Below are 14,256 nucleotides of genomic sequence, written 5' to 3'. Positions count from 1 at the left end.
ATAATGGGTAGTACAAATTTACATAGTCTTCATACTTGAGAGTGGTGAATAGTAGTTGCAGCTTCGTTTATTGGTAGTTACGGTTTTGCTTTAAAGGAAAGAACAAACCTCTTGGAACATTGTGATCCGATTCAAATTGGTAAGCCTAAAAAATAAGGTAGTGAAGCGCAACCGCTGAACATTTGCCGAATTTCGTTTTGTGAAAAAAAAAAAAACAGATCCAAGCCACACGAAAACACACGGAGGCCGAAGCAGGCCAGAAGTACGAAGATTAGGAAAATACATGTACTACCCATCATTCGCATGCTCGATGAAGCGCCGTGCGTTGCAGCTCTCATAGACACTAGCGCCAGAGTTCCCTCTAGTGTAGGTTAGGAAACTCTACGATTTGTCATGGATGCTTGCCCGCTTGGTTAAAGCGCTGATTTGGAATTTACCAGGAATGTGAGTGGCTGCAATAAGGCTCATGTGTCGGCAGAAGTGATTGTAATAATTGTCACAATCACAGAAGTGATTGTATTGAGCAGGTAAGTAGTGATTGTAACAAGCTTATTACAATCACAGAAGTGATTGTAATAAGCAGTTTCCGCTTGGCGGAAACGCATTTTGACAATAAAATGAACAATTACCAAATATTATAATTACTTTGAGTTCACGAGCCGAAAACCACAACATTATTATGAGGCATGCCGTTAAGTGCAGTGCTGTGAATTGATTTCTACCACCTAAAATTCTTAGCCACGCCCCTAAATCTAAGCGCACGGGTGTTCTTAGCACTTGACTCCCATCGGTATGCAGCCGCAGTGAGCAGGAATCGAACCGGCACACTCGAACTCCGCAACTCATTGCCTAACAAGTTGAATTCTACGACGGCGGATCGACGTTTATCAAGGCGTGTGATAATTGTTTAATAGAACAAAAACATTGTGCTGCTTAATTAATGTGACCATATCTTTTTTTCTTGTGACGACCTTTCGCTATCGTGCTTTTTTTTTTCTTCTTTTGGACACTACATGCCCCTTTGTCGTTTACAACAGAAAACGTCGTGCAGAGGTCGAAAACAGGTTGCTTGCAAAGTGACCATTCATTGTGGCGGTAGAAGCGTTGCATTAGCCGAAGATAAAAAATGCATGCAACCTTCAGCCAGGCGAATGGGTGCGGTTTCCTTCCGCCTCGATCTTATCATGTGGTCGTCATGCGCTGTGTGGCCCGCAAGTTCAGATTGATTGATTGATATGTGGGGTTTAACGTCCCAAAACCACTATATGATTATGAGAGACGCCGTAGTGGAGGGCTCCGGAAATTTCGACCACCTGGGGTTCTTTAACGTGCACCCAAATCTGAGCACACGGGCCTACAACATTTCCGCCTCCATCGGAAATGCAGCCGCTGCAGCCGGGATTCCAACCTGCGCCCTGCGGGTCAGCAGCCGAGTACCTTAGCCACTAGACCACCGCGGCGGGGCGGCCCGCAAGTTCAGAACGCAGGCATTTGTTTGCTTTATATTCACGTCCTGAAGCTTCGAGAACAATGTTTTCGATGGTATTCTGTTTTCTAGATTCGTTCTCAAATTATCGGATACTATATGCTTAGCAATGCGTGGATAAATAAACACACCTAATTTTCTTGACAAAGACAAAACGCATTTGATGCTTCGTCCCCAGTCGGCGATTACATGAAGTGGTAGCTGATTTTACTATTCATTTGTTGCTGTGACGACAGTGGGCGAGTAGCAAGCGTGAGTTTGGATTCAAGCAGGTGGTCGTGGTTTCACGGGCGCTGCAATGTTAGCTTCTAAATCGAGCTACCGAAATGCTTCGCGTTTAAAGGATTGTAGTAAGATAAAAAAAAAAACGGTGCTCTCGCTACACAGAAGCGACAGAAAGGGAATAAAGAGAAGATACAGGAAAAACCTGGGGTATATAGCTGAAGGAGTCAGAGGATGGGGCACCGATCGACGAGAGCAACACGGCGGCAGGAGATCGCTGACGGCTTGCCGATTGGCGAGAGCTACGTTGACTCCGGAGATCTCGAATCACACAACGGTTTAGCACGAAATCTTCCAAGCGGGTCTAATGTGTTCCTCTCTCTCGGTAGTCCGAGAGGCTAGGAAAGGGATTCGGGTTGCGACGTCTACGCAGAGCGAGAGGCAAGGGTTACGAGCTTGCTTTCTTGTACCATGGTTTGGCACCACTTCACAATAATGGTTTTCTCAGCTCGTAATGAACCAACTAAAACATTTTTGGGGTATAATGATCTTCATTGGATACACAATGACTACCATTGTCTAAGTAAGCTTCATTATGGAGTCTAGTGAGGGGCCTTTTAAGAAACAACAGTTGAGCACGCTTTTTGGGCATGCGCTTACCCTCGTCCTTTTTGCAACTACACAGTAAACGAAAATAACCTGAAATGACCCCGAAACCGGGATATATCCACTTGTCCTCTAGCCAACTATCGTTTGTTTCGTTTTACCACCTACCTGTCGAAGTAAAAATTTGCTCTCGTGTTAACCGAGTTTTTGAACGTAGGAAAGGTAGTAATTATTTACCCTACTGAGGTTTTGAGCGAGTATAGAGAAAGTAAATTTTTACTGCCTTCATAGGTAGTTTGAGGTGATTTCTGAGAGTTATTTGAGGTGGTAAACAAAATTTAAGTTGACGGGTGCATTCGCCTAAAGAGTCGGCAAATTTATTAATTATCAAATGACGGCAGAATTGATGACACAAAGATTACCATACAGACAAACATACGCACACAACAAATGCAGAATAAAACACCACTTCAACAGACCGCATGCGCTACTCTGCAGTACTTGGACAATCTGGTATATATAGGCATGCCTTTTGGACCTGCCGTGCAGTGCGGGCAGAAGAGCTGTTTTTTACATTGATTAACGACAACGGGTAAACGTGCAATCATAAACTCAAGGTGGGCTGCAGGTCACTAGGTGTCACACCTACCTTTTATGATAAACCCCCCAATCTCACCTTTTTGAATATCTAATAATTAGCTCGCGCACCGGCCTGTTGACCCCACCCGTGTTAACACTGCTGATGCACAAGTCCATAAAATATACCTATGTACACACAAACCACGGCAGCTCAACGGTTTTCATTGAGTGCCGGTGCACAAACACAGTAGCAGCACGTATTCATGACAACGGGCGTAGAAGAGTGGTGCACGCCTGTATACAAGCTTCTTACCGACGGAGCACTAGGCCTTTTCGAGGAGCATGGCTACGCCATGAACAACAGCTGACGACCAAAGAAATACATCTTCTGTTCGAATTTCGTCGCCATTATGAGCTGCACGATTCGGGCGGCACTTTACTCCAGCAGACATCGTCTTCTGTGGAACAAAATATACGCGATGCTTATTTTACCTGCCCCGGTGACGCAGTCATACTGGCCGGCTTCGTGCCGACGACGTTGCGAAGCCTTTCGCTTATCGCTTCGGTAAATGGTCACTCTTCAGGAAGCAACCATGGACTATAACACGAGCTTGATTTTGTTATCGCTGTCAGCTCTTCGCGAATCAGCACGAAAGCGAGGTATCCACGACCTACAGGTGCGGAGGCTCGCGCTCGGAAGCGCATGGTCACTCGATGGTGCAAGAAACACGTGATTTTTATCAGCTCAACCAGACACACATATTCCGAGCTTCCTCCAACGTCTGTCTCTAGGAACGCCACACAGCAAAAGCCAACGATTTCCGAAAATATGCAGAACAACTTTCCAGCTGTTTTTTTTTTCTTGGAGTGTCCCCCTCCCCCCCACGTCTTTCTTTTTTTCGTTTACAGAATGCTTTCCTCGCACGTTGGGCTCATGCTGCTCCCAGTTCCAGTGAAAGTGCGTTGACTCGAGGTCAGTCACAAGGCGCGACGATGCCGTACTAAAGATAAAAAAAAATGCACCGGAGGGAGCTCTGGCGCTCATGCCTATGGGAGCAGCAAGGCACGGTGCTTCAACCTGCATATAGGAACAATGGAGAATACACGGTTTTGTCTGATCTTCGTTCTCTCACCTCCGTGCGACCTGACTCCAATTTGCCGGAAGACGAAGTTCAGCAAAAGGTTCAGCAGTTACGCTTCACCACCTTGACCTTTTTTGGGTCGCCAATTCAAATAGGCTCGCGAAGTTAACAACGGTCTTCAATTCGAAACAGAACCAATAAAGGGCAATAAGCAAAGCCGCAAATCCATGTCATCATTAATCCCATGGTGGCTGAATGATAGCAGCGCGAGAGTACCTTGTAGTAATTTTAGGGAACTACATGACTCAGACAGCTCCGCACTTCCCTATTTTTAACATTCTAGAAGTTTAAGCTTGCAATGGTGCCGTTATTTTTTGCACAAATATGGGCTGCTACGCACCATAGAGGGGGAGGGGGGTATGAGCTAATCACCTATAGCGTGCGTATTCATGTGTAGTATGGTATAGTAAGAGGGTGAGAAAAGGAAGTGAGGGTAAACATGAAACAAAGAAATAGACAGATAATAAACAAGGTTATATAGTATTTCTACTCCTTACAAGAAGTGTAGGAATACTATACAAGGTTATGCATGACATAGCCTTGTATGGTATAGTTTCCCATTGAGATCAAAAGGGAGAACTTTGGTAAGGAGGATTGATAATTACATGAAAAGAGTGGAGAAGAGAGGGCAATGGAGATATATGTATAAAGGAAGATTGAAAAAAGAAGGAGAAGAAGTTGTAGAAATATATTAAGACCCAGGAAATTAAGGCAGCTTGCACTAGTGTTGCAAAGCATGAGAGAACCGTAAAGCTGGGCAGTCTTCGCTGTTTATAGGTTCCCTCTTTCTTTCGTTCTCTCCCGCTTTCCTTTTTTTTTCTCGAGTTTCAACCGTGTTTCCCTCTCTTTAATTTTGTTCTTTATCGCCATAAAGGTGCTCGAACCACATGAGGAATAAAACTTCAGTGAGTGCGTGCTCAGCATAAAACTTGACGATATCTTTCCTCCTAACGCAAAAAAAAGCCGTTTCAGCATTTAATTGATCAGGTGGGAGATTACCTATAGCTCACCTTAAAATAAGAAATATAATTACGACAGGTGTATCAGTGTAAAAAGAAAAGCATCTTCTCTTCTCGTTACGGGCCCTTTTTGGTTCGACTCCCAGATTATACTCCTATACCCACCGAAGAATGGAAGCTTGGGCTAGTTGGTGCGTAGTCATATTTGCAAGCTTTTTCAGCGCGTGAACAAAGGAAAAAAGAAACAAGGTAGACTGAGAAAGCGTTGACTTCCAACTAAATCTATTTCGTCGAGTGGCAAAGTATATATGCGTCGAAAAGGATGATACAGAACAGGAAGATAAAATATAAGCCTAATCAACGCGTCAGTATCAAAACAAGTGTCACTGGTCCTCCAGTGCCTCAAGTCAGCACTCTTTCTGTCTACCCTGACCATTTTTAGGGGCGAAGCTCCTTAAGGTGCGGCTCTGTCCATCCATTGTATGTATGTAGTAGTACGTAGCAACCGGTGGCACATACCCGCTTTAGAGCGGGTATGTGTCTTAGGGGATGCGAGATGGGAGATGGCGGCACTTGGAGTGTTCACTAGATGAACGCGCGGACGGATGGGCGGACGGACAGACTAGCAGATGGACGGACGGACGGATGGATAGATGCGCGGACGTACGGAAGGATGGACACATGAACAGACAGACAGACAGATGGGTGGACGGACTCCCTCCCCCCTTGGCTTAGTTTCATGGACCTTTACTTCAAGCATCCCGCCACCCGGTTATTGGCCCATTCTTTTTTGGGGGTGAGCGCTGTCGATACAAGGTCATCATCATCATTACTATATGCTATCATCATCATGATCATCATGATCAACATCATCACATGCTACAGTTGGCTATGTGATATGTGGTTTTGCCTGCTTTAACATCATCATCAAAGTGTCGTTGGTCTATTCTTTAGCGAACCGATGGTTAGTGGCGAGCGGGGCACACATCTTTCGTTGAAATACAGAAAGGATGCCTGGTATGCCGTGTACACAGTCGCTGTAGACGTGTCCTGAAATCGTAAACGTGTCTTGGAATCGGTCATTCGAACTTTGCATAGGGACCACCACACGAGCCAGTCTCTGCATGGGTAATGCGTCGTCGCCGTCTTAGAAAAAAACAAAAAAAAACATACGCTGGAACACTGCAAGATACCAGGAGTTTCGATAACAGCAGCTTCTAAAGTGGGCACGTTGTACAGGTCTATTACTTTTCGTTGGATCGCATGCCTTACGACGAAGAGCTCCGGTTGCTATACAGCTTATCTCACGCACGAACGATACCAATAATTCCGAACTGCTTATCAAACGAGGTATTGCGCGTCGCTTAGAGTGTCCCCACATGCCGCGCATGTAATTGAAATGCGACTGACATGCAAACAACCGGATGACCAAAAGCTGATAATCTTGAGGGAATGCTATAAATCGGACTCACATCGTACTTACTGCCTTGGAAATCTTGCATTGAAATGCAGAAAGAATACATAGGGATACACTTTCCCACTAGAGACAGCAGCTTCAGGAGACGAGATTGATCTGCATAATATGAATAAATACTAAGCAAAACCTCTCTCGTGCGCAGAGTGAATCAGTCCTTTATTTATTTATTTATTTATTTATTTATTTATTTATTTATTTATTTATTTTTTTATTTATTTATTTTGTGCCAGTCGAGTGGCCTCGCATGACAAGCTTGTCCGACGGGTGTGACAAACGTTATCACCATGTTGTCCATTCCAACCTGTCTCCTCATCTGCTATTCTTAAGCGAACATCGACCTTGCCCGTATGTCCCACTATTATTCCTTCGTAACATACAGAAACACCAACCCGCAGTGCATGTCTCTTTTGTTTTATGTGTTAAGTTGTCGCTGTTCACGATGTGAGAGCCCCTCTATATTCATGTGTGATGTGATAACTGATCTATAATACTGAAGAGTAAAGTGATCGTGAATCTGTCCGGATTGGCTTTATATAGAAGAATAACAAGCTATAAGGAAGCACGCGTTTGTTGTAACTTCGATGCACCTGCAGTGCCTGATGAAAAGATGCCAGTTTATTACGTAATTTGCATCTCTATGTGTCGGTTTCACCTTCATCGTATGTGAGAATGTCGTAGTGAACGAGTTTTTTGACGCACACTGAATTAGAACCCTTCCAGTAACTTGAGAAAATCAGCCTGACTTAGGAAAATAAAACGCCATGCCGCGTTCTTCGGAGAAAAGAAATGAAAATAATGATATTGTTACGTGCCATTTCGGCACCTAGAAGAACACGCGATCACAAATATGAAGAGTGTTGAAAAGGGCGATGGCGGCAGTCTTTTTACCTTGGCACAGCGGAATGTATTTAGGAGTTGGCGTTGTTCACGGAATTGCAGGAAGCTAAAACAGTCGCTGCGTTAATGATCACGTAAAGTACCATGTGTTGAACACTTCTAAGGGAGTGGCTTCACACCTGGTATTCAATTTCGCTTCATGCGGCAGTGCACAACAGTTCCGAGGTACACGCGGAATAGGAAGAGAGCGGAAAACGTTGTCGAGTGAACTGCATGAAGCGTATCTCGTCCAAAAGGGGGTAGGGTGAATGCGTCACTATGTCTCTGTGTGCAAGAGTGGATGCTTATCTTAGGATAGTGATGTGCGATAGTGTATTTGGTAGCTTGCATGTGCTGCATCCTCTTTATGTGAACGTTTCTGAAAATATATATTGATATGCAGAAGACAAAATAAATAAAAGTTGGGTGCCATATTATATATACATCTCTATTTAGGGACGAGGCTCCTTACAGCGGCACCCGTTTGTCCCTCGTAGTAGTCGTAGTCGTCGTAGTGTGTAACCAGTCTTACATTTTGACCTCCAAGGTGGTGCCGGTAGGACATTTCTCCTGTGCTTTGTTGAACAATAAAAAGTTCGTGGCGTGCGCGTTAACTAAAAGCCGAATGCTCCTGTTTCTCATTCCTTATTATCAGCCATTGGCATGTATATTGAGCACTATCTGACAAGAAGGGGATGAAAAGATGCGAGATGGTGGTACTTGGAGTGTTGAATAGATGGACGAACGGACACACAGACAGATGCATGGATGGACGCATGAACGGACGCAGGGGCGAATGCATGGACGAACGCAGGGACGGCCGCATGAACAGACGCATGCACGGTCGGGGCGGATAGACGCACGAGCGGTCACACAGACGGACGCATAGACGGACGGAAGCAAGAACGAATGGACAGACGAATGCTTCGCCCCACTCTCCATCGTTCACTCCGTGGATATGCTGCCATTTTTTCTGTTTGCGCCATTACGCAACTGTAAACAACTGCTTATATGAAACACGTGAAACCGTTGAGCATGCGTTCGTGCACATAACATTTGCACATATAACATTTGCACATATCTGTGGCGTCATTTCGAAACGTCTAGATTAATTTTAAAAAATTACAACACAGTCAGCTTCCCTACGGATACTTGGCATGACATCGATTCTCTTGGGATCGGCCAAACGTTTAATAATTCAGCTAAATATAGGTTCTAGCTCATAAAAATATGAAAACAGAGTTTATTTGTACGGACGGAAACCATTATACAAAGCTCTGAAACACAGTACATGTGTCTAGAACAAATGTTACAGTGCTTCGAGTATGATGTACTCTACTAATAGAGAGCAGTTCAGAGAAAATGTTTGACAACTTAGAGTACATGGTACAATACTATGGGAAAGTATAAGGGTATGGTTCGAGCCAAAAATATAGTGACGAAGCCGTCAAGGTGGTTACGCCCAGCGAGTATAACGTAGCAAACTTTTCCTGTCAGATAGTGCTCAATGTACATCCCAATAGCTGCTAATGGGAAATGAGAGACAGGAAAATTCAGCTATTACTTTCCTATGGCTTGCGCTTCGTATCTACTTCCCACCTTTAACCACCTCGAGTTCATGGTATATACTAGTTCATTGTATTCATGGCACTGCGGCTTAACCCTCGCCAAACCTTTCTAAAACTAAGCAGGTTACACCCAGCGAGTATAACGTAGCAACCATTTTTTGTCAGATAGTGCTTAATGTACATGCCAATGACTGCTAATGGGGACCACAGAGTGCGCGTTAACCAAAAGCCGAATGCTCCTGTCTCTCATTCCCCCTTAGCAACCTTTGGCATGTACATTGAGCACTATCTTTCATTGTTCAGCAACGCACAGAAGAAATCTCTCACCGGCACCACCTTGGAGGTCATAATGTTATTCTTGTTACATACTACAACGGCTACGAGGGACAAACAGGTGTTGCTATAAAGAGCTTCACCCCTAAAAATAAAACATTTAAGAAATGCGTATAAGAATAAATAAATACTTATACAATACTATAAATGCAGGTTCAGTAAATACACAAACACTAGCCTACCTTCTCAGTAATGAAGGCAAAGCATTGCACGAGAAAAGACGACATCCCTCACACAGTGATGATGAAAGTTTGAGAAGATTAAAATGAAATTCTTATGTTGCTTTAACTACCACCTGAACCGGACGAGCTGCCAACAAAACTTCCAGCGGGCTGAAAGCATCGATATTCCTTTCTGGCTCTGCAGGCATGCTTCTGACTCCAGATTGCGGTATCTTCCAGCGTTTCTTTACTGTCTTATCTCCGAAATCTGCTATAGCCACTGGAATGAGGCCATAAACGCCTAACGGGAACCGAACGTTCAATTACACAGCGCCACTCGGTAAAAAACACAACACTTCCAAGTAGACAGCCACTGCAGATGGGTTAAGGTCTCGAAACGAGAGAAGGGGGGGGTGGGTCAAAAGGCATTGTGTATATCGCATGAACTCGAAGGCCGTCTTACGGGGCGGAAATCAGCAGTTCCTAGCAAGCAAATTATAACGCACTTCACTTTCTGTATGTGGTGCTCCAACATTACTGTATGCCTTACTTGAACTTGTTGTGAGGCTAGTTGATGCATGCTTTGTGGAATGGGAAGACTCAGCGCACCAAAAAGAAATACAGGCTGCATGCGCTTTGGAAGAGTACACGTCTATGAAAAAAAGCACAAAGGCGAAAATATCGACTGGGCAAACAGCTGAAACGCCGACCAAAAGCCTCAACGTCAAAGAAAGGCGTTTTTTCACGCGCCTCTAACCACTGGGTATCGCGTCCGATTGATCCTAACGCAGCAATCAAAACTCGAGAGCATCCATTTATCAGCTTCTTCTTAAGCCCTATACCATGCTTAAGAGTCATGACCCTTGCGACCGGTTGGCCATACCTTTGGTTTCGTCAGGCTTCTTTAGTTACATAACTGCCCAACGCCAGTGAACAATGAGTTCTCAGTGGAGCGTTGCATAAGGTTGGGTTAGCCGGAGATGAGAGGCGTCCTTTCTTCCGTGCTTCATCGTTACTGGCGAGCGTTATAAAACAATGAAGCAATTAACGCGCACGTATTCAAGCTCGGGTGTTCATCGTGGACACAAGCAAAGAGCCTAAACAGTTTCTGGCGGTCCAGCCGCTGCGCTGGCCCAGTGGTCATGACGCTCGGATGCTGACCTAAATGACATGGGCTCGATCCTTGCTGTGGAATTTCGATGGCAGCCGAAGGCGAGAGGCCGGTGTTCTTAGCCATAGTAGTTGCACGTTGAAAGAACTCCAAGTGGTCGACATTTTCGGAGATCCTCAATGAGACATGCCTCATGGTCATATTGCGGTTCGAGAACGTAAAATACTAGCAGCTGTTATCATTAAACATTACTGTCGTGATAGCCGAAGCAAATGGTGATAAGTACGACAACATGAAAAAAAGACGAAACACGGCAAACGTGTGACCAGGAGTATCTGTTTATAATCACCAAAGCAATGAATATATCTGCTTTCTTAATTTATAAAATGTCTATTTATTTAAGAACCTGTGCCCTGCGACATTTTGAAAAGTTTCTGTTGGCCATGGGTCCGAAACCTCTGTTAATGAGAGTGGCCAGCCATCCAGTCTGTTTGGTTTTTTTTTCTCTTTTTGTTATCTTCGCGCGCCTGGTACTTCCAGGTCATAAACGGCCTCTGCACTACCGTTCTCACATAGCATTTTTCATGGAACAGAGCAGCGTATGCTGACACGCACACAATGAAATTCGTTCTTTAAATCAACTCCGTCTATCCCTTCATATCTAAATACCTATAATCGCGGGAGTTATCATCTGTCATAAATTCCAACGCGTAGTCTGACCGCTTGCTCATTTAGCATTTTCCTTTATTCTATGTTTTAATCTTAACCTAAATTTTTGTTAGCTTCATGGGTGTTTTCATGAACATCCCGTCACAAGGCTTTTGGTTGATACGCTTTTGTGGGTAAGTGCCATAAGGAATCGTATATCTTAAATTCATCAGTGTCGTCCTAATCGAGACACATGACAAAAGGTGCTAGTGTCGCCTTGAGTTGTGTGTCATCTTATTATGTCCAGATTAACCTGCTCTGCAATCCTTGATGATAACGCACACCCTCAAACCCAGATTTCAACTTCGCTGACAGCATTCCTGACAGGAAACTGCAGCGAGCGCCATGTTTTCATGAAAGCAAACGAGAACAAGCCACGTGACGATCATTGCTGGCGAACAGAAAGACGTTCTAAATACTCCCTATTTTGATGTGCCAAAAATTTAGGGCATCCTAGAGCTTCGCCTTTAAGAGTTGAACGCGATAGCGATATCCTCTTCCTGTAGTGCGTACTTGAAAAGTTAGTGCTGTAAACCTTTTCAAACTTGCTATGCACCCAATACGCGACCTTGAGGGAATATATACGCAGGAGCATGTGTGCCTTTTATAGTGGCATATTAGCTTTCAGCCACGGAGTTATTATGATAATCAAATATTCTCACGCTTGTTGGCAATGGGCGCTTGACCACGCATTATTAATGCAGAATTTTATGTTGCATTCTTAAACATATATACAGGACGGGTGTGTTTGTGAAGCATGAAAGCTACTTTTACTGCATTTCCAAGCAGAGGTAGTTCTTTTCAGTGTCCTTCCACAAGCAGAGGCGTGGCAGCGTGGTAGAACATCCCCCCTTACCATGCAAACGACCAGAATTCGATTCCCAATCAGACCCCAACAACCCTGGTTGATTCCGCAGTTTGCTCCAGGGTTTTTAGTGGCTTATTTATTTTATTTCTATCTTTTTAGATTTTTCGGACACGCATAACATGGTGATTTATCGTTCACAACCAACGGCGCTGACGCCGAAATTTGTGCGAAACGAGTTGTTTCAAACTATCGCGTTAAAACCACAATCTGTACTTGAGGCACGTCAAAGTAGAGGGCGCCGGGTACACCGACCAATGATGTGCATTGACGTGCTCCTAAATCTGTGCATGGACCTCTAGCATTCTCGCCTTCATCCGACCTGGATCGAACCCGCAACCGCTGCACCACTCTAGGGATAGTGTATACAAATGTCTGCTATATAGCCTCTTCAGACTGTTCATCTCTCTGAAGGGGCTCTGGTTCTGAAATTCTGAATCAAAACTGAGTTCCACGGGTGATTGACCCGAGGTGTCTCTGTCGGAAAACAAATATTTTAGAACCACCTCCTAACAAAATATAGTGAGCTTCAGCTTCTTTGCGAAGGCAACATGCCTACAGTTCGCACGTAGAGCTCAATTCACGACATCACGACCATGTCTGGGGTCGATAGATGTGCCATTATTGCTCACATTTCAAGAAATAAAAAACGTGACGGCTTAAGTCCCTTGTCCTATACTGCGACCTTGGGGACCCGTCATAATGTTATTGTTGGGCGCTCAGTTTGTAGCTGGTGGTCAAAAGACGTATGCTGTACGGCCCTGAGTGAAAAAAAAAAGAAACATACATGCAAGTCGTCAGGGTCAGCTAGCGCTGAACGTCTCCAGCTGCGCGAAAGTTATATGGACACCAGTGGCGTGACGTATCTGAACCAGCAACCATAAAGAACTGACCTTCGACAGGCTGGCAGATGGGAACGCCAAACGGCGGCCAGTGTTTCGTTACGGTAGCAATAAAAAACGGTTAGCGGCGCACAGCGGCGACGAGTCTCGTCGTCGCCTTATAATGCGATTCTCGCAACCGAGACGTTCAAGGCCGAGCCACCGGTCTCTGAGTGAGGGTGTTTGGCATGCATGGTAGTCAGCTCATTAGTGAAGTCTAGTACAGTGTCCGTTGCTTCCGCACTGACATAGTGTACGCTTTACTAAAAGCCGCTATTTGGAAGAAGCCCACACACAGTTCCGAAACGCGCAGTCTGGAGTCGAGAAAGTATGAGTCGTCGCGTTAACACTGCCCCGTTGGTTGCTGACAGGAAAGCGGCATATACAGTGTACCTACCGTTGCAACTCTATCAGTTGTTTTCGTCAAGGTATTGCTATCTTTACACACTGTAAGCACCGATAATCGTAAACCGAACGCTCATAATTGTATATGAGTGTGTCTCTCTTTTTTTTTTGTTCATATGCAGGTCAGCCCACAAAAGTTCGTTGACAAAAAGTGACCAGGTTTTCAATTTAAAATCGATTTTTGCGGAGTAAGTCCTACGTGAGATAAAAATTGACCCAGGATAAATAGTTAAGTACAAAATTCGCGCATTTACTAGTTAGTGAACACAAGTCGCTGTAGCCGTACTATACCTAACTGCTGAAAGATGGGCGTCTGTAAAAGCTACGCTAATCAAAAGACTGCAAACGCTCACCGATTCGAAACAAGTAAAGAACGATTACCAGTATAATGTAAAATCACAAAGAGCCATTATTCGGCGTCTAGGTTAGCGGTGTGGGTCGCACAAACAAAATAATATAAGAAGCCGAAATCATTTGAACATTCTTAACGATTTCACGACGCACCCAGAGAAACAGAACAAAGCGAAAAAGTAAGAAACCAGCACAGATAACCTCGCGGCAGGTAACGAAGCCAACGATGCATACGGCACTTCTGGGGGCCATCGGAAGAGGGTGCACTTGGCAGGGTGTCCACGTGTGGGCCTGCGTCCATTAAGCCTCGGGCTCGTCGTTCAGCGTAGTGCGTACGGCGCGCGTAAACGGCAAACATCATAGTACGAAGACAAAAGAGCGGAGAAAGACAAGAAACACGGAGAGAATGACATCGCGCGATGGTTGGACCGGAAGTCGGATATCTCTAACGCCTATCGAACGAACGCTTCCTGTGTCTCATGACCATCAGAACACCCCCCCCCCCCCCTTCATCGTCCTCCTCAGG

The 14,256-nt window shown here is 44.8% G+C and overlaps 1 protein-coding gene across 1 annotated transcript in view; it reads right to left on the bottom strand.

Moving 5' to 3' along the window:
• LOC142764824 (uncharacterized) overlaps positions 1-14,165 on the bottom strand; it is a 171,117-nt gene extending 156,952 nt beyond the window's left edge. The window contains exon 1 of the mRNA XM_075865356.1: positions 13,932-14,165. The gene's annotated coding sequence lies outside the window, so the exon portion shown is untranslated. The remainder of the gene's footprint in view (positions 1-13,931) is intronic.
• Positions 14,166-14,256: the final 91 nt, after the last annotated feature.

The sequence above is a fragment of the Rhipicephalus microplus genome, chromosome 6 (genome assembly GCF_043290135.1).
Source record: "Rhipicephalus microplus isolate Deutch F79 chromosome 6, USDA_Rmic, whole genome shotgun sequence".
Taxonomy (NCBI): Eukaryota; Metazoa; Arthropoda; class Arachnida; order Ixodida; family Ixodidae; genus Rhipicephalus; species Rhipicephalus microplus.
This window is presented reverse-complemented; position numbering and strand designations above follow the sequence as displayed.